Source organism: Primulina tabacum, chromosome 16, assembly GCF_025594145.1.
Source record: "Primulina tabacum isolate GXHZ01 chromosome 16, ASM2559414v2, whole genome shotgun sequence".
Classification (NCBI taxonomy): Eukaryota; Viridiplantae; Streptophyta; class Magnoliopsida; order Lamiales; family Gesneriaceae; genus Primulina; species Primulina tabacum.
In genome coordinates, this window is record NC_134565.1 from 11,349,940 (window position 1) to 11,372,291 (window position 22,352).

Here is a 22,352-nt window from a genome sequence, read left to right on the forward strand (position 1 = left end):
TTTGGATTCTTGTTTTAAGCAATTTTTAGTGGACATGGCTCGTTTTGGGTGGTCTAGCAGATTATGTCGATGTGTCTGAGGCTATAAATTGTATAAATTGGGTCATACGGGTTTGGTTATGAGTCCTTGAACTATGGTTAAAGTTTGGTTATATTTCGGATGGATTCGGGTCGAAGTTTTAAGGTACAGGTGTAAATTGGTCAAATTATGGTTTCAGGGGCAAAATGATCATTTTGAACTTGAATCGAGTTAGCAGTCTTTTGAGTGCCCTGATAATTGAAAATGCATTTAAAATGTTTATGTTGATTATGAATAGGAATTTTTGTGAAAATGGTGAAAATAAATTGCATTATTGGTTTTAAGAAAATATATGTATATGCATTAATTTTACAAATGATGAATACGATCACATATTTTTTATAGAGGTGATTTGGTCGTGACTAATACGAAACGAACATGTCAGGCAAATGCTCAGTTGACAGATGAGAGTGTCGCTGATGTCCCCACCGTCGGGTACCATGGTTATATGTAGATGGATCCATCGACTTAGAGCTGATACGAAAGTCATAACTAATGATCTGAATTCAATAAAGGAAATTGAATACATAGATGATTATATATTATGATATGATTTATTATGCCCCGAAATGTTGATGTTTATGTTTATGCTTTGAAAGATCACGAAACTTACTTTTGTTACAGTACTTTTCACAGTTGCATGATATGTACAAGTACTTGATATAACGGTTCAGGTGTATTGAGTCTTTAGGCTCACTATGTGTGATTGATGCAGGTGATCATGTGGATGAGGAGATTGGAGGCGCTGAAGACTGAATCGGCTGAGCTGGGGCTGCACGTCAAAACCCGAGGACCTTGCATTTCTTCCACGTATTATGATTTTGGAGACATGGGTTAAAACAATATTTTTGAATGTTTATGAGTTTTTAATACGTTGTTGATTTTGTTAGATTATTTGTAACATGTTTGGTTTTTCTTTTAAAACAGTAGACTCTGAGTTTATTACACTTCCAAGTTTGATAAATGTATTTATTTTATTCACACGCTGAAGGGTTCTTATACAGTGTAAGTTTCAAATTTTCCATGGATTTATTTGCTTATGGATTCAGTCAATTCTTTAGAAAAAAAATTCAGTAGTATTTTAGTAGCAGACATTACAATTGGTATCGGAGCAAGGTTTCTTGTAGAGGGTTGTGCCACTGCCAGCTTCAGAAGCTCAGTCGTCAAGCCTCAAGTCTGTAAGATTACGGGCTTTAAATGTTTTTAATGCCATCACCTGCATTTTTACATGATATATATTTTACGGTACATGTTGATCTGTTTACACTTTCTAAGGTTGAATGCTTTAAAAACATGACTGAATTGCTTGTTTGTTACTTTTAGAATTTGGACTTGATTCAAATAATATGCCTCCCAGAAGAGATCCCAGTACAGATAGGCAAGATGGCACTCCTGGGGGTGACCGAGTTTTTCCACCACCACCACCAGGAGATCCCGCCACTTGAGTTTTGGAAGGGATTGCACGATTGATGGAGCAGGCTCAGGAGGCTCCTAGAACCCAGGTGGACGTATATGAGCAATTTAGGAGTCTCAATCTGAAGGATTTTTGTGGCACCACTGACCCGTTTGTGGCCAAGGGTTGGATTCGATTACTTGAGATGCACTTCCAGTACTTGGACATAAGAGTTGTGGACCGGGTGAGATGTGCTACTTATATGCTGAGAGATGATGCATCTCTGTGGTTGCAGGGAGCAGCACATGGGGTCATTCTTGCTACTCTAACCTGGAATCAGTTCAAAGATCTTTTGCAAAAGGCCCTAAAACTTCTCGCTTGAAAATTTGCGGAAAATTAAAAATTTTCTTTTTAAAAGAACTTAAATGGCCTCATTCATAAAATCACTGGTGAATCAAGTTCAATATTTCAAAATATTGCAGCGGAAGAAAATAAAGTTTTCCAAAAATCACAATTTAAAAATATCCAACGACTGATAAAATGTTTGCGGAATAAAATAACGACAGCTGCTCTGAGGTCCTCGGGTGCCACTACTGCCGACCCAAGCTAGCTCACTGGTCCCCGCCCTCGACCCTGGCCTCATCAGTACCTACAACAATCAAGTCTAGTGAGCCTAAAGACTCAGCATGCATATATCGCAGGTAACGAGTAAAATCTGAAATAAAATATGCATGAGATAAAATATTATGTCATGAGGCATGCTGAAAATACTCTGTACTGAGAAATTATAATACGTGCATAACTGAACTGATAATCACAAAAAAAATGTTTGCTCCTTGGAGCCTGTACTGAAATAACTGATAAAATTTTCTGTCGAGATTATGTTTTACGCCTGTGGCCACTGCACTAAGCTGAACTGATCGGTAACTGCTACCGGGGAGGCTGAAACTGAACTGAGCTGGCCGGTCACTGGCGACCGGGTGGTACCAAACTGAACTGAGCGGTCACTGGCGACCGTATAAATATAACACTCCCACATAGTGAATGAACCACAAGCCATATCGCATAAATCTCAAAAATAAGTATTTTCTGTTTTCATGCACGTAAAATAATTAACTGGCCTAATGAAAATGTCCCGAAATTTTACCAACTGGATTGGATTGGATCGTCCCCAGGCTCGCTGCAACCTAACTGTGCCATGAAAAATATGCAATAGCTTAAACTTGACCAACTATGCAATTTACGTTCAAAAGATGCGACTATGACGCCTAATGACTTCGCATTTAATCATGACTCCGAGCCAACCTAAACCGACACCGAACCGACACCGAACCGACGTATAGTCATGATTAAAATACGCTGAAAAATCATAAAATAATGCTCCTAAAATGATAGGGTCGAAATCTAGGTGGAATGGAGGCCAAAACACGAAACGCTCTTTCGAGAGTCAATTTGGCACATCGCACCGTAAATTCTCGTACGACCTTGAAAATGATCCGAATGACAAACGGTCAAAAACATGACCTTCCCAACTCAATGAGGCACTGTCCAGTCCAAGGCCATGGGCTAAAAGCCAACCATGAACTCAAACGAGCCTTCTAAACCACACAGCAACTTGCTGTAAATTTCCAGCAGCTGCGCACCCGTACGTTTTGTGTTGGTTTCGAGTCTATCGGCCATTGAGGCGTGAACCACCGACCAGAGACTCTTACCAACATCCCAAGGAATGATTTGAACCATGGCTAAGGGCCCTAGGCCAGCCACAATCCGCATCACACCAAAACTCAACCGAAGGGTCCAACCGAGAGCAACGTGCATGCGTGTGTAGTGTTTATGCTATGATCGATGTCTTGTGTCGTTCCAATGGCCATTTGATTGACCATGGCATGATCTAGACATTTAGGAGCATGATATGAACCGTGGCTAAGGGCCATAGGCCAACCAAGATCCACACCAAGCAACCACAAACCGAAACCATATGCTGAACAAATGAAGAAGCCGAATGGGGAAAGGGGCTGTTTTGATGTTTTGATTAAAAACCGAGGGGCCATGGACCAAGACACCAAAAGGGTGACTTAGTCACGTCTTAGACTTGCTAGGGAAGTGATCTAACCATGGCTATAGGCCCTTGGGGCAGCCAAGATCAGATCCACACCCCTTGACACAAAACTGAAATTTCGAAACACAAATCTGCGCCTATGGGAACTTGCTGTAATTCTGAATTTTCAGCAAGCATGGGGCTGGTTTGAATGGACCAACATGGTCCTAGTGCATCCTACTACATGTATATAAGCCTGCCTTGGGAGCCTGGGGTCGAACCACAACCTGAAACCATCAAAACTAAAAGAAAACGTGAAGCTGCCATGAAGAGCCGAAATTCTGCATGTGTTGTTTCAAAATGTTTGGACATGGATCTCGATTTTTTGCTTGAATAAACATGATCATGTACTGAAAAATAATGATAATATGACTTGATTGAGGTTTAGAAAGAATCTAGACATGCCTGGTTATCGTTTGAAATGAAAACGAAAAGAAGAGACGAGACGGCGCGGAGGAGACGGAGTGGCTTGCTTCTCTACCTTTCCTTGGCTCTCGATTTCTTGCCTTACTCCCTAGCTATGGCTCACGACTTTTACCTCTGAAAAGGGGTCTTATTTTCGGTGGAGGTGGAGGGGGAGTGATGGTTATGAAGGTGAGGAGAAGGGTGCACAATAATAGGATCATATCAAGATCAAGTCTTCCCAAATTTGAATTTTGAATTATGGTTTGATATCAAATGAGTTGGTGGATGCTTCTAGGAGGTAGTGGCCGAATTCTCTCTTGATTCTAGACTAGGATATGTCCACTAATTAATTAATTAAGGGTGGTCATTAAATGGAAAGATTAACATGCTAATAGATGGCAAGGAAAGGGTCAAAAGTGAGTTGGCATAACATAGTTGACACACTAATGGGGTGGCCGAAATTTGCTAAAAAAAAGAAGGGGAGATGTTGATTATTTAGTCAACTAAAAATCCTTAGAAGCCTTACTAATCCTTTAATTAATTTAGTGAGCTAACCCCTTAATTAAATAACTTAAATGAGTTCATTTCTTAATCACCTCAAATAATTAAATTAAATCCTCAAACCTCCCTTACTAACTTAAATGAACTTGGTTGCTAGCTAAATTAACTTCTGGAAATATTTCTCGAATCTTAAATTCTATCTCAAAACTCCAACTCCGGTCCGGCCTCACTGAAATAACTGAAATGCTAAAAATCAAACTACTGAACTGAAATAATAAAATAATTAACTTCAAATAAATGCATTTAAAATAATCATGCAATGAAGTCAATTAAATTTTAAAAAAATCTAGAATTATGCATGGCTTATACGTCTACTGATTTACGGGTTCTACAATCCTTTCCCCCTTAAAAGAAATTTCGTCCTCAAAATTAGAACTTACCGAATAACTCGGGGTATCGATCTCTCATCTCCGGCTCAGACTCCCATGTAGCTTCCTCCTCTGAATGGTTGAGCCATTTGACTTTGACTCGCTTAAAAAGCTTGTTCCGAAGTTTCTTCTCCTGTCTGTCTAGGATCTTCACGGGTCTCTCCTCATAAGATAAGTTCGGAGTAAGCTGCAACGGCTCGAAATTCAGCACATGCGAAGGGTTCGCCATGTACTTTCTCAGCATGGAGACGTGAAAGACATTGTGTACTCCGGCCAGATTCGGCGGAAGAGCCACACGATACGCTAGCGTCCCAACTCTGTCAAGGATCTCAAACGGTCCAATGAATCTCAGACTGAGCTTCCCTTTCTTCCCAAATCTCATGACACCCTTCATAGGTGCCACTTTCACAAAGACATGATCGCCCACTGCAAACTCTAAGTCTCTCCTCCGCTGATCGGCATAAATCTTCTGTCGGCTCTGAGCAGTCCTCATCCTATCACGGATCTTGACTACTACATCTGCTGCCTGCTGAACAATCTCTGGACCCAACTCTGCTCTCTCTCCTACTTCATCCCAATGAACAGGAGATCTACACTTGCGGCCATACAGCGCTTCATACGGAGCCATACCTATAGACGATTGGAAATTGTTGTTATAGGTGAACTCTACCAATGGTAAGTTCGACTCCCAACTCCCAGAGAAATCAATGACGCAAGCGCGAAGAAGATCCTCCAAAATCTGAATAACTCGCTCCGACTGCCCATCTGTCTGCGGATGGAAAGCTGTGCTAAACAGCAACTTCGTACCCATAGTCGAATGCAAACTCTTCCAAAACGAGGAAGTGAATCTGGGATCTCTGTCGGATACGATAGAAACTGGAATACCATGGAGTCGGACTATCTCTCGGATATACAGCTCTGCATACTGAACAAAGGTGAAAGTCGTCTTAATAGGCAAGAAGTGCGCTGATTTGGTAAGACGATCTACAATCACCCAGATAGCATTCGATCCTCTGGCTGACCTCGGCAATCCGGTCACAAAGTCCATGGTAATGTTCTCCCACTTCCACTCGGGAATAGGAAGAGGCTTGAGCAAACCTGCTGGTCTCTGATGCTCGGCCTTCACTAACTGGAAAGTCAGGCACTCGGATACAAAACGCCTGATGTCCTTCTTCATCCCTGGCCACCAATACAATAGCTGCAGATCTTTGTACATCTTCGTACTCAAAGGGTGAATGGAGTACGGGGACGAATGGGCCTCTGATAAGATGTCTGCTCGGATAGAATCACTGCTGGGAACCCATATCCTGTCTCGGTATCTCACAATACCATCACTGACTGAATACAAGACACTGCCCTTGGCTTCATCTCTCTTCTTCCACCGTGCCAATTGCTCATCTGCGGCCTGACCACTGCGAATACGGTCAATAAGAGAGGACTGGATAGTCAAGGTAGATAAACGAGGAACTCTACCTCGAGGGTAAGTCTCAAGATCAAACCTCTGCATCTCAATCTAAAGAGGTTTCTGCATCGTCAAATGAGCCATCACTGCGACTTTTCTGCTCAAAGCATCCGCAACTACATTAGCTTTACCCGAGAGGTAGCTAATGTCACAATCGTAGTCTTTCACAAGCTCCAACCAACGCCTCTGACGCATGTTCAGCTCCTTCTGCGTAAAGAAATACTTGAGGCTCTTGTGGTCGGTAAAGATCTGTCACTTCTCTCCATACAGATAGTGCCTCCAAATCTTCAAAGCAAAAACTACGGCCGCTAACTCCAGATCATGGGTAGGGTAATTCTTCTCATGGATTTTCAGCTGTCGAGAAGCATACGCTATCACTCTCCCATGCTGCATCAAAACTGCACCTAAACCAAGCTTCGAAGCATCGGTATAAAGGACAAACTCGCCGAGCCCTGATGGCATGGCCAAAACTGGTGCTGAAATAAGAGCTTGCTTCAAAGTATCGAAGCTCTTCTGACACTCCTCGCTCCACACAAACTTCACATTTTTCTTTGTCAGTGCTGTGAGTGGAACGGCGATAGAGGAGAATCCCTGGATGAATTTTCTGTAATATCCTGCTAGCCCAAGGAAACTGCGGATCTCGGATGCATTCTGAGGCACAACCCAATCTCTGACTGCTGCAACTTTTGCGGGGTCTACCTCAATACCACTGCTAGAAACAATGTGGCCCAAGAACGTCACCTTCTCTAACCAGAATTCGCACTTATTGAACTTTGCGAATAATTTGTGCTTCTGCAATGTCTGCAACACTGTGGTCAGATGTCTGCTGTGCTCCTCCCGACTCTTGGAGTAGACGAGAATGTCATCTATGAACACTATCACACACTGGTCGCGGTACGGTTGAAATACGCGATTCATGAGATCCATGAAGATCGCTGGCGCATTCGTTAGACCGAACGGCATCACAAGGAACTCGTAGTGACCATAACGAGTCCTGAAAGCTGTCTTCGAAACATCAGCATCTCTCAGCCTCAACTGGTGATAACCAGAACGCAGAAATATCTTGGAGAAAATCGAAGCTCCCTGCAACTGGTCAAACAGATCCTCAATCCTCGGCAGTGGGTATTTATTCTTCACTGTAACCCTGTTCAACTCCCGGTAGTCAATGCAAAGCCTCATCGTGCCATCCTTCTTTTTCACAAATAAGACTGGCGCGCCCCATGGTGAAAAGCTCGGGCGAATGAACTCCTTGTCGAGAAGTTCCTGAATCTGCTTCTTAAGCTTTGCCATCTCTGTCGGTGCTAGTCGGTACGGCGCTTTGGATATCGGAGCCGTACCTGGCATAAGCTCGATGGAAAAATCCACCTCTCTCTCGGGTGGCATACCAGAGACGTCTTCGGGAAAAACGTCTAAGAAATCTCTGTCAATCGGAACATCAGAGTATGACTGGCTGGGTTCCTCGGGGACAGATAAAAAGGTCGCTAGAAATGCCCGACACCCTCTATGCATGAGCTTCCTAGCCTGAACATAAGGAATAATGCGCGGTAAAGGAATGTACCTGTCCGGCTCAAATAAGAACTGCTCCATTCCAGGCGGTCGGACAAGGACAGATCTCCGCTGGAAGTCTATCAACACTCTGTTCTTCAATAGCCAGTCCATCCCTAGGATGATGTCAAATTCTGGCATCGGTAGCACGATCACATCCGCATAAACAAGATTACCATGCAGCTCAAGGTCTATATCTCGGATAACATTGGTAGCTGCCATCTCCTCGCCTGACGGCAACACTACTGAAAAGGTTGTATCTAGCCCAATGGTCTGGATCATGAGAAAGTTTGCAAAGACCTCCGAAATAAACGAGTGAGTGGCCCCTGAATCTATCAAGGCCTTGGTAGCGGAACCAGATATAAAAATTCTCCCTGAAAGATCGGAACTCTAAGTTGAATCCCACTACAAGATCTAAACTTATAGACATGCAAAGGTCAAGGTTCTTCTAGCTTAATTTCCCCCAAAATAAATTTTAGTAGAGCATGCAATCCTATAACAGTTCTAAGTTCAAAAATCTAAATCCCGATTCCAAACATGCTGAAATTCGAATAATAACTCAATGCTTAAAGGTACCTGTCAACAACATAGTCTCAGGGTTGGTTTACGCGGCATGGAGAGCAAAAACCCTGCCCTGAGTAGGCAGATTCCTCTGAGGGCACTGCAGCAACATGTGGTCTGGACTGCCACGCTTAAAACACTTTCCTGAGCCAGCCATGCATGCTCCAGGATGGCGACGTGAGCACCTGGGACAGACTGGGTGCTCCTGAGTCCTCGGGGCTGGGCGTCCCCGCTGCTGCTGCTGCTGGCCTCGGTTCCTGGGCGGTCCATGAAAAGGCCTCTTATTCTGCTGCTGATGCTGATGAGGAGGAGGGCGGTGCGGTGCCTGGACTGGGCGCTTGCCCTGGCGATCCCTCTCGATATCCCGCAGATCCTGCTCTGCGGCTAAGGCCTTGGAGACGGCAATCTCATAAGTAGCAGGGTCAGATACCCTAACATCCCGGCACAAGATCGGCCGTGAACCCACTAGGAAGTGCATCAGCTTGGCTCTGACATCATTTGCGATCAGGGGCACAAAGTGACAGCCCCTCTCGAACTTACGGATAAACTCCGTAACTGTCATATCTCCTTGCCTCAGACTCATAAACTCGGTGGTCAACCTGGTGAGAACTTCCTCAGAAAAATACTTGGAGTAGAAAACTTCCGTAAAGCGGGTCCATGAAAGTGTAGCCAAAGTCAAGGCTACCAAAGCTCCTTCCCACCATAAGCGGGCGTCTCCAGTGAACAGGTAGGTGGCACATCGGACTCGGTCTGCGTCCCCCAGCTCCATAAACTCAAAGATGACCTCGAGGGATTTGATCTATCCCTCGGCAACCATGGGGTCAGATGTCCCAGAGAATTCCTTCGGGCGCATCTTCATGAATCGCTCATAAACAGCCTCGGGCCCTGTCGGCCTGGCTACGGCTGCGGCTACGGCTGCGGCATTGTTCCCCGCAAACTGTGCAAAGAACTGTGCCATCCCGGCTAACATCTGGGCACTCATGTCCGGTGGGGGCGGTGGAGGAGGTGGTAGGTCTCCCTCCGGTCTACGCTCCTCTCTGTCCTCTCGGCGAGGATCCTCCTCTCTGTTGCGCTCTAAAATGCGTCTAGGGGGAATACTGTTCCAACATAACCCATACGTAACTAACATGCATAATTCCATAATTTATTTTAAATGAACACTGAAATACTGAAAATCTGGAAGCATGCTGACAAACTAATTCATGCTTTAACTAAAATGCTGAACAAAATGCTGAACTGAAAAACTTACAGACCAAAGGCGTGGCTTCGTGAGCTTCTCGCGGTCAGTAGTAGTGAAACCCTATACAAAACCACCGCTCTGATACCAACTGTAAAAGGCCCTAAAACTCCTCGCTTGAAAATTTGCGGAAAATTAAAAATTTTCTTTTTAAAAGAACTTAAATGGCCTCATTCATAAAATCACTGGTGAATCAAGTTCAATATTTCAAAATATTGCAGCGGAAGAAAATAAAGTTTGCCAATAATCACAATTTAAAAATATCCAACGACTGATAAAATGTTTGCGGAATAAAATAACGACTGCTGCTCTGAGGTCCTCGGGTGCCACTACTGCCGACCCAAGCTAGCTCACTGGTCCCCGCCCTCGACCCTGGCCTCATCAGTACCTACAACAATCAAGTCTAGTGAGCCTAAAGACTTAGCATGCATATATCGCAGGTAACGAGTAAAATCTGAAATAAAATATGCATGGGATAAAATATCATGTCATGAGGCATGCTGAAAATACTCTGTACTGAGCAATTATAATACGTGCATAACTGAACTGATAATCACAAAAAAAATGTTTGCTCCTTGGAGCCTGTACTGAAATAACTGATAAAATTTTCTGTCGAGATTATGTTTTACGCCTGTGGCCACTGCACTAAGCTGAACTGATCGGTAACTGACTACCGGGGAGACTGAAACTGAACTGAGCTGGCCGGTCACTGGCAACCGGGTGGTACCAAACTGAACTGAGCGGTCACTGGCGACCGTATAAATATAACACTCCCACATAGTGAATGAACCACAAGCCATATCGCATAAATCTCAAAAATAAGTATTTTCTGTTTTCATGCACGTAAAATAATTAACTGGCCTAATGAAAATGTCCCGAAATTTTACCAACTGGATTGGATTGGATCGTCCCCAGGCTCGCTGCAACCTAACTGTGCCATGAAAAATATGCAATAGCTTAAACTTGACCAACTATGCAATTTACGTTCAAAAGATGCGACTATGACGCCTAATGACTTCGCATTTAATCATGATTCCGAGCCAACCTGAACCGACACTGAACCGACGTATAGTCATGATTAAAATACGCTGAAAAATCATAAAATAATGCTCCTAAAATGATAGGGTCGAAATCTAGGTGGAATGGAGGCCAAAACACGAAACGCTCTTTCGAGAGTCAATTTGGCACATCGCACCGTAAATTCTCGTACGACCTTGAAAATGATCCGAATGACAAACGGTCAAAAACATGACCTTCCCAACTCAATGAGGCACTGTCCAGTCCAAGGCCATGGGCTAAAAGCCAACCAAGAACTCAAACGAGCCTTCTAAACCACACAGCAACTTGCTGTAAATTTCCAGCAGCTGCGCACCCGTACGTTTTGTGTTGGTTTCGAGTCTATCGGCCATTGGGGCGTGAACCACCAACCAGAGACTCTTACCAAAATCCCAAGGAATGATTTGAACCATGGCTAAGGGCCCTAGTCCAGCCACAATCCGCATCACACCAAAACTCAACCGAAGGGTCCAACCGAGAGCAACGTGCATGCGTGTGTAGTGTTTATGCTATGATCGATGTCTCGTGTCGTTCCAATGGCCATTTGATTGACCATGGCACGATCTAGACATCTAGGAGCATGATATGAACCGTGGCTAAGGGCCATAGGCCAACCAAGATCCACACCAAGCAACCACAAACCGAAACCATATGCTGAACAAATGAAGAAGCCGAATGGGGAAAGGGGCTGTTTTGATTAAAAACCAAGGGGCCATGGACCAAGCCACCAAAAGGGTGACTTAGTCACGTCTTAGACTTGCTAGGGAAGTGATCTAACCATGGCTATAGGCCCTTGGGGCAGCCAAGATCAGATCCACACCCCTTGACACAAAACTGAAATTTCGAAACACAAATCTGCGCCTATGAGAACTTGCTGTCATTCTGAATTTTCTGCAAGCATGGGACTGGTTTGAATGGACCAACATGGTCCTAGTGCATCCTACTACATGTATATAAGCCGCCTTGGGAGCCTGGGGTCGAACCACAACCTGAAACCATCAAAACTAAAAGAAAACGTGAAGCTGCCATGAAGAGCCGAAATTCTGCATGTGTTGTTTCAAAATGTTTGGACATGGATCTCGATTTTTTGCTTGAATAAACATGATCATGTACTGAAAAATAATGATAATATGACTTGATTGAGGTGTAGAAAGAATCTAGACATGCCTGGTTATCGTTTGAAATGAAAACGAAAAGAAGAGACGAGACGGCGCGGAGGAGACGGAGTGGCTTGCTTCTCTACCTTTCCTTGGCTCTCGATTTCTTGCCTTACTCCCTAGCTATGGCTCACGACTTTTACCTCTGAAAAGGGGTCTTATTTTCGGTGGAGGTGGAGGGGGAGTGATGGTTATGAAGGTGAGGAGAAGGGTGCACAATAATAGGATCATATCAAGACCAAGTCTTCCCAAATTTGAATTTTGAATTATGGTTTGATATCAAATGAGTTGGTGGATGCTTTTAGGAGGTAGTGGCCGAATTCTCTCTTGATTCTAGACTAGGATATGTCCACTAATTAATTAATTAAGGGTGGTCATTAAATGGAAAGATTAACATGCTAATAGATGGCAAGGAAAGGGTCAAAAGTGAGTTGGCATAACATAGTTGACACACTAATGGGGTGGCCGAAATTTGCTAAAAAAAAAAGAAGGGGAGATGTTGATTATCTAGTCAACTAAAAATCCTTAGAAGCCTTACTAATCCTTTAATTAATTTAGTGAGCTAACCCCTTAATTAAATAACTTAAATGAGTTCATTTCTTAATCACCTCAAATAATTAAATTAAATCCTCAAACCTCCCTTACTAACTTAAATGAACTTGGTTGCTAGCTAAATTAACTTCTGGAAATATTTCTCGAATCTTAAATTCTATCTCAAAACTCCAACTCCGGTCCAGCCTCACTGAAATAACTGAAATGCTAAAAATCAAACTACTGAACTGAAATAATAAAATAATTAACTTCAAATAAATGCATTTAAAATAATCATGCAATGAAGTCAATTAAATTTTAAAAAAATCTAGAATTATGCATGGCTTATACGTCTACGGATTTACGGGTTCTACATCTTTTCTACAATAAGTACTTCCCTACAGACGTCAGGGGGCGTCTGACCTGAGAGTTCACGAGTCTCCGACAGGGGGACTTGACCATTGCTGAGTTTATTAGAAAGTTTGATCGGGGCTGTCACTTTGTGCCACTTATTGCGAGGGATGCAACAGAGAAGCAGAGATTTTTCTCAATACCGAATATGTAACTCACAAAAAATCATAATAAATGGCTTGTGAGTCCCATAATTATAAAATTTCATAGGAAATTCAAATGATATATTTTTAAAGTATAGAAGGATAAAAACATGTATAAAAAGGTTTAGATGATCATATAATTACCAAATCATATCCAAAAATCATAATATCTGGTTTTAAAGATTCACAAAATATGCACCACTCATCTAAAATTCACGATACTTTGACGTACAATAGTCTAAAATAATATAGAACAAGCTTCAGAAATTTAAAAAAATTGTTTTTCATCGGTGCGTGTAATTCACGCTCCGGGCATGACGGCACATGGCTGACGTCTGGCCGCCACACATGGCCATATTTTTCCAGCATGTGTATTTTATGATTTTCAAGAATTTTTCTTTTATGCATGCTCTCCAATTCCCAGCTGATCAATACCACAATTGAAATTACCTATTGTGAGCTATACCCTATGTTGGTGGTAGGAAAAATTACGTTATGAATGTATTGTGGCCTACTATATGCATATATGAAAAGTATGACACATTATGATAAACTTTCATGTTTGGAACAGGGTTAAATAATGTGGGGACCCGAACTAAATTCGTTTTTTAATCATTATTAGGATCATTTAATTAATCTGGGTCTAAATTTTTTTTAAAAAAATACACAAGTGCGGAAGATAAGACAATCAGTCTGATATAAACATCAAAATAAAGTACAAGTCTTGTACAACATATATTTATCTCAAACTAAAGTTCAGCCACTACATCAAGTAGTGAAAATCAATCTACTCTAAGTCCGGATCTCCAGGCTAATCTTGAATCTCTCATCCTCTTCGTGACCATGATCATGTCCCACCTGTTGTCATGCACACATACGAACAAAACAACAGCCGGATAACTCCGGTGAGAATATAATCCCAGTATAAACAATGTATACATGCAATCATATAAACAAATATAAAAGCATGAAACACATATCAATAACATGTATCACAATCTGAAAGACGTGAATCGATATCAAATCTCCGCAATCATATAAACAGATATAAAGCTGTAAATAAACTCTGGACTCGTCATCTCAGACTCGAATCATCTCTAATCTAGGGATCCCGGTTCCTGGACATTGGCATACTATACCGAATCTCCGCAATAGAAGCTGATCCGCTCCTACGCAACATCGATATAAACCAAACATCCAATGTCTTGGCATCTCCGCCAATGACTAGGCACCTCCGCCCATGACTCGACACGTGCTTTGCTATAAATCAATAGACTAAGCATATCAATCTCATGAATTGCAATTATCAATGCAATAAAGTAAAGTATGTGTTTTTTGGGAAATTCAAGTCAAATCAAACTCGAGTCGTATCTTCTCGGTTCAACATTGATTTATACCTTTCTTTTGTTGGGGTTCGGCTCTGATCTATCTTTCAAATCTTCAATATCAATCTGGCATAACATAATCGAGGAATACAATATCAACATATACCTCAATCAATACCCGATATAATCAGAACTCAGTCAAATTCTGTTTTGACAGCATAACATCACAATCTTGAAATACCGGTAATACAAATCAGTATATACCAATCCCACTAACTCATAATGAATCAACAACACAAATCTGATATCAAATATGTATAATCTCAATCAAATCAATTCTGAAAAATCATAACAATTCCATACGGTATCTGTTCTTCAATCCGTTTTCGATTATACAGTGTCTAATATCTCAAGAACACCATATATAGATCAAAACATGATTTCTTCAATACCATGTTTTCAAACCATATCAGAACATGATAAAACTTACGTTCCTTTGAAGCTCTCGTCGATAGGAGTACGGTACTGCACTCGGATTAAAAATCGGATGGACGGATCTTTCGTAAATCACAAACTATGATTCGAGGCCTTGAAGCTTTTCCTGAAGCTTTCTCTCGTTTCCTTGCCGGTCCATTTGAAGGAATGTAACAATATATATATATATATATATATCAATGCATGGCTAGGGGCAAGTGGATTCATCCTTGTGCTGCACGTCTCGCGCATATGCGCGACCCTCCTCGGCGCGTGTCTTCTCGACTGCTCGCGCATATGCGCGCCCTCTCCCGGCGCATATGTGCGAGGTTCTCTGCCATACTCGCGCATATGCGCGGGTCTTGTCACGCATATGCGCGAGGTTCTCTGCCTACCTCGCGCATATGCGCCTGGCTGGGTCGCGTATATGCGCGAGGCTCCTTCCTCGCACATACTTCAATTCTTCTTTCGTCTTTCCTGGTCCGATCCGTTCCGTGTTGGAAACTAAATTCTGGAGTTTGACAAACTGATCAACCAACTGAAAATACGAACCAACTGAACTCAGCAACTGGACATAATAATCGAAATCGACTGTCTGATCAGTTGGAAACCGATCAGTTAATACATCCAGCCGAATGCCTTAAAGTTAAGTATATCTCAGCTGAAGAAGTCTCGGGAAAGAACTTTCAACCGACAAAGAGACATAACAGATTACAATTGAATATGAAACGCCGCACCACAACCAAGACTACCTAGAACAATGCATTCCGGCTAAAGCAATTAAGACGCCGCAAACAAAGTCCAAAGAATAATAAAGTGGAAATCAAAGGATACATAGATTCAAATTTATCTCAAGTTACCGTTGAAAAAGAAGCATATAAATATGACAGAAGAGCAGCTGAAAAACAACGAAGTGAATACTATTCAAAAAGCTTGCTGTCACTCTGTCAAAATCTCAGCTCACCTCTTACTTGATTTATTCGTAGCAGTTAAGGCTACAATTTGAGCTTACAAGCAAGTTGTAATAATCATTGAAATTCGATAGTGCTAAGATCAGTTAAGCACTGAGAACATTCTGTTATACTAAGAGTTTCAGTTTTTGGCAGTGTTAAGTCCAAGCTGAAGTGGGTCAGTACAATTCTTGTATTTGATCAAAGTCTTTTAGTGAATATCATATCCTTGTAATAGAAGGGGTGACGTAGGAGTAATTGAAATATCCGAACATCCAGAAACAACCTTGCGCATTTTATTTTTTTATTCTATCTTTCAGTCAGTTACCTTCCGCAACTGATTCAGTTTAACTGATTGATATTGATCAACAAGATTCCGAGAATCAGTTTGTCACCAAACTGAACTCAAAATTTGAAAAGATCAATTTTAATTGTGAGTGTTTATTCAACCCCCCTTCTAAACACTTTTGATACGTTAACCGATCCTAACAAGTGGTATCAGAGCGGGTGAATCTTGTTCTTGAATACTTTTGATATATAAACTTGCTAGCATGACTCATTCAACAAAATTCCTATGTTCTCCAGAGAAGAATTCGATGATTGGAAAATTAGAATGCAAGCTCATTTAGCAGCACAAGATGATGACATATGGTATGTTATAACTGATGGACCCATGAAGATTCTAAAAGCAAATACAACAATTGCCATCACAGAAAGGGCACCACAAAGAATAGAAAAGTCCAGAGATGAATGGACAACTGAAGACAAAAGAAAACAAATATTGACAATGTGGCTAAAGACATTCTATACAAAACGCTGGACAAAGTAACATTCAGCAAAATAAAGACGTGTAAAACATCCAAAGAAATTTGGGAAAAGCTGATCCAGCTGTGTGAAGGAAATGATCAAACCAAAGAAAATAAACTTTCTGTTGCTGTGCAAAAGTTTGATAACATCAAAATGAAAGCAGGAGAATCGATGCACGAGTATGATGAAAGAGTAAGTAGTATCATCAATGAGCTAAATGCACTTGGAAAAGTGTATACCAACAAAGAAATTGCACTAAAGGTAATGAGAGGTCTTCCCAAAGAATGGGATGTCAAGACCATGGCAATGAGGGAGTCCAAAGATCTGAACCAAATCGAACTCCATGATCTATTTGTCATTTAAAAGCCTATGAATTTGAGCTGCAGACCAGAGAAGGAGAACCATCTACTTCTGCAGCCACAACTGCTCTAGCCGCTGTCAGAACTGAACAAATGAGTTCAGTTGAAAAATCTGCTGATCAGTTGAGTAACGATGCTATGTCATTGTTTATCAAAAAATTTGGAAGGTTCATGAGAAAGAATCAAGGGAACTTCCAGAAACCATATCAAAGAAGCAACGCCAAGGATGAATCAAATGCATGCTACAACTGTGGCAAATCAGGCCACTTTATTGTTGATTGTCCTAAACCTAGGAAGGATGTTCAAGGCTCAACTGATAGAATAAAAAAATCATATGAACACAAAAGAAGACCCAAAGAAGATAAAAATTTCTTCAGAAAGAAACATGAAATACTCTTAGCTGAAGAAAACAAATCAAAATGGGCAGAAATTGACAGTGAAGAGTCGGAACCAGAAAGCTCATGCAGTTCTAGTGATGATGAGGAAGTAAAGTGCTTGATGGCTAATGATGCAGCATAAGAGTCATCTAGCCAACATGTATTTGATTTTAGTTAAAGTGATTTTACACGAGAAGAACTCATTTTCACATTACATGACATGGTAGATGAGTATCAGAAACTTGCATCATCATTTGAAAAACTCAAAGCAAAGCAAACTGATCCCACAGACAATAAAACCAAAACTGATGAATCAGTTGAAGGGTTGAGTCTAAAAAGGGAAATTACTGAGCTAAAAGCAGAAAGAAATAAAAATCAGTCATTAATACAGAAGTTGATGCTTGAGAACACAAAACAGACTGAGCTTATTCAGTCGTGGAACAAATCATCTATCGCATTGACTGATATACAGAACTCCCAAAAATCAGTAACTGATAAAACTGGTTTGGGGTTCTGTAACCAAGATGAAATGTCAACCAATGATACTCAACCAAAACTGAATATGAGCAAAGGAAAATACATTCACTTTGTCAAATCAGTTATGGTACAAGAACAATCAGAGCCAAGTAAACTGGTTGAAAAGCCAACTGAAAGTATGAACAAGGGCAAAAGATATGGTATTGGTTATAGCCCAAAAGTGGTAACTGATTCATGTAGTCAGTCACCAAAAAGCTTTTACAAAAACTATTCGAATGGCTATTCCAATTACTATAACTGCAAGCCAGTTCAGAAGAGATATAGAAGGAACAATCAGTTGAATAAAGCTAAAACTCATATTGTATCATCCATACACTACACAAGCACACAAAAGCCGAGAAAAACCATTTGGAATACAGCTACTGGAAAGTCTGTTAGACTAATTCAGGTATGGGTTCCTAAGGGACTAATCAGTTCAGGACCCAAATAGATATGGGTACAAAATTATATTATGTGTGTGACTGCAGGTAACAGGCACAAACAAGAACTCAATATGGTATTTGGACAGTGGATGCTCGCGACATATGACAGGAGATGCAAGTGTGCTATCTCAACTGATCAAATACAGTGGTCCAAATATCAGTTTCGGGGACAATTCCAAAGGTAGAACTGTGGGTAAGGGTAAGTTTATCCATGGTAATTTTACTTTTAAAGATGTTCTACTAGTAGAAAACCTGAAGTATAACTTGATCAGCATCAGTCAATTATGCGACAGTGGATTTTCAGTACATTTTTACAAAAACTCATGCTCAGTTAAAACTTCAACTGATGAAATCATACTAACTGGCAAACGTTGTGGAAACACATATAAAGTCAGTTGGAATTATCAAACTAATGCACCAGTTTGTTTTATTGCTTCCAAGTCATCTAAAAATTGGTTGTGGCACAAGAGACTAAGTCACCTAAATTTTAAATCCATTGCCTATCTGAGTAAACATGAACTTGTAACTGGTTTGCCCAAAATAGAATTTTCAAAAGAAAAACTTTGCTCAGCATGTCAGTTTGGAAAACAAGTAAAATCGTCTTTTAAAAACAAGGGCTGTAAATCTTCATCCCGATGCTTAGAACTATTGCACATGGATCTCTTTGGTCCTATACCAGTCATGAGTTTAGGGGGAATGAAATACACCTTGGTGATTGTTGATGATTTTTCAAGATTTACTTGGGTTATCTTTCTCAAATGAAAAGACCAAACTGCTGCACAACTGAACAAGCTTTTCAAAAGACTTTTAAATGAAAAATCAGTTGGAATTGATCGAATCAGATCAGATCGAGGAACTGAATTTATCAATCAAACTCTATTAAATTTTCTAGAAAATGCTGGAATCAAGCATGAGCTCTCAGCAGCTAGAACTCCTCAGCAAAATGGTGTAGCTGAGAGAAGAAATCAAACTCTTAAAGAAGCTGCTAGAACAATGCTTGCTGATTCTGGTATTTCTCAAAAGTTTTGGGCAGAGGCAGTAAACACTGCGTGTTATACTCAGAACAGATCAATGATTAATAAGAATCATATGAAAACACCATATGAGATCTGGCATGGAAGAAAAAGTATAATCACTTATTTCAAAATATTCGGGTGCAGATGTTTTATCCTTGATAATGGTAAAAATTATTTAAAAGCATTTGATGCTAAATCTGCAGAAGGAATATTTCTTGGATACTCATCAGTTAGTATAGACAGAGTCTTTAACAAGAAAACCCTAAATGTTGAAGAATCTGCTCATGTTGACTTCGATGAAACTGAACTAACTAATAAGCCAACTGATCAAGTTGAGCTAGTTGATCGACTGACAGATATCAGTTTGGAGGATGATAATGAAGAAAACAATCATATTAATCAAGACACTCTTCAAACACCCGAACCAGAAGTGTCAAATCAATCAACTGAACCAGAAGCCATTCCTAATGATCAGTTGATAGAGAAAACTGATGATATTCAGTTACCAGCTGAATAAATTGCTGATACAACAAATACTGAGTACAGATGGAGAAAATCACACCCACCTGAATTGGTAATAGGAAATCCATCTGATCCAGTAAGAACTTGCAATCAAATGCTAAATCTATTTATCTATTCAGCTTTTGTTTCACAAATAGAACCAAAGAAAACTGATGAAGCTCTTGCTGATCCTAACTGGGTAAATGCAATGCAAGAAGAGCTAAATCGGTTTACTCATAACAATGTCTGGAACTTAGTTCCAAGACCAATTTCAAAAACTGTCATAGGTACAAAATGGGTTTTCAGGAACAAACTGAACGAAGATGGTTCGGTTGGACGCAACAAAGCAAGATTAGTAGCACAAGGATACAGACAAGAAGAAGGAATTGACTATGATGAGACATATGCTCCAGTTGCAAGACTGGAAGCAATCAGAATGTTTCTTGCCTATGCATCATACAAGAATTTCAAGGTCTTTCAGATGGACGTAAAAAGTGCATTCCTAAATGGCCAATTGCAAGAGGAAGTATATGTTGAACAACCCCCAGGTTTTGTAAATCACATCTTTCCTGATCATGTATATCATTTGAACAAAGCATTATATGGTCTTAAACAAGCTCCCAGAGCTTGGTACGAAACTCTTTCAAAATTTCTAACTGATCATGATTTTTCTGTTGGATCAGTTGATAAGACCTTGTTCAAATTTACTAAGAATAATCACATTTTATTAGTTCAAATTTATGTTTATGATATCATATTTGGGTCAACTAACCCCAAATTATGCGAGAAATTTGCTAAGTTGATGCAGGAAAAGTTCGAAATGAGCATGATGGATGAACTGACATTCTTCCTTGGTCTGCAAGTGAAGCAACTGGAGACTGGCATATTCATCAGTCAGACTAAATATACAAAGGAGCTGCTGATGAAATTTGGCATGGAATCATGTTCAGCTGCAAATACTCCCATGAGCTCATCAGTTAAATTGGACACTGATCAAGGGGAAATATCAGTTGAGGCGACACTATATGTAATGCCCTAGATTGTATGTGGATAAAATGAAAAGATGAAGTGTTGCTTGAAGAAAGGGACCGCACCCGCGCCTAGAGAAGCACCGCACCCGCGGTGCATGGACAGAAAGTTGGCCATTTTTACAGTATGGTCACCGCACCCGCGGTCCAAGAAAGAGTGCACCAGCGGTTGATGGACAGATAGTTGGAGATTATTTACAGAAATGACACCGCACCCGCGGTCGATGTTTATGCAAATGTGGATGGACCGCCAAAGTTTGAACGCACCCGCGGTTCATGAACTACCGCACCCGCGGTCATGCGTGTTACTTAAAAAATATGACACTTGCCCCTCAACATGCAAGATATATATATGACTTGTACGTCCTTTCTTCATTCTCCAGCTGCAAGGAACGAGAGCAAGGTTCAGAATTCCTCAACTCTCATTATAACTTAGATTGTGAATTGCGAAAGATCGAGCCACCCGAATTTCGATCCGACTTCGGTTCCGTACTCCTCTTGTTACCATCTACAAAAGGATGTAAGTATTTCTACATTTCAACATGTTTTGAAGTTGAGATATTGGAAGAAATCAGATATGATTATTATTAGATGTTCTTGAGATTATAAGCAACGTATATTTGCAACCGGATTGAAGAACGGACATCTTATGATATTGTTATTATTTTTCAGCACATATATGAATGAGATTTTACAGATTTTGAGTTTAAGGAACATATTAGTGATGATTATGAGTTATTGTTATGATTATTGATGTTTGAGATGACTGGTATCGCAAGATTACGCCGTTATGCCGTTGAAATGTACCGAGATTGAATATTGATCCGTATGTGTATTGAATTGAGTTAGAGATTGATAGAATGCATCTTGAATATGTCATTTCAGATTGATACTGATAGATTCGACAACGAGACTTCGACTGCTACGAACGACAAGAAGGTATAATGCATGTTTTGATTGGGGAAGACACAACTCAAATGAGATTCAGTTTGAGTTTCCCAACAAAATCACATACTAGAATTATTGTTTATCTTTTGATATGATTGTGATTTGTTTATAGACTTATATTCAGATCTCTTGATATGATGATGTCTTGTTTATAGATTTATATTCAAGCCTTTGAGATAGGAGAGTCATTGGCAGACTTGCCAAACTAGATGTTCGGTGGTATCGACGCTTCGGACCAGATTCACTCCGATTCTAGACATTCGATACAGACATGACCAAAGTCTAGGAATAAGACGTACAGTTACCCCGATTGGGAGGGTAGGTGACAGACAGTGACGTCTTATTCACACCGGGATCCCTAGAGTAGAGTCGAGTCGAGTCAAGACATGATTTGATTTGAATTGCATGATTATATAGATTGGTTTCATAGACTATGAGGCCCATTATTATTCCTTTGATTCATGATTTATGATTATGTATCAGCATGTATACATGTTTTATACTGGGATTTGTTCTCACCGGAGTTTCCGGATGTTGTTATGTCTGTATGTGTGCATAACAACAGGTGGGGCAGGATCTGGGTCACGTCAGAGATGAGATCA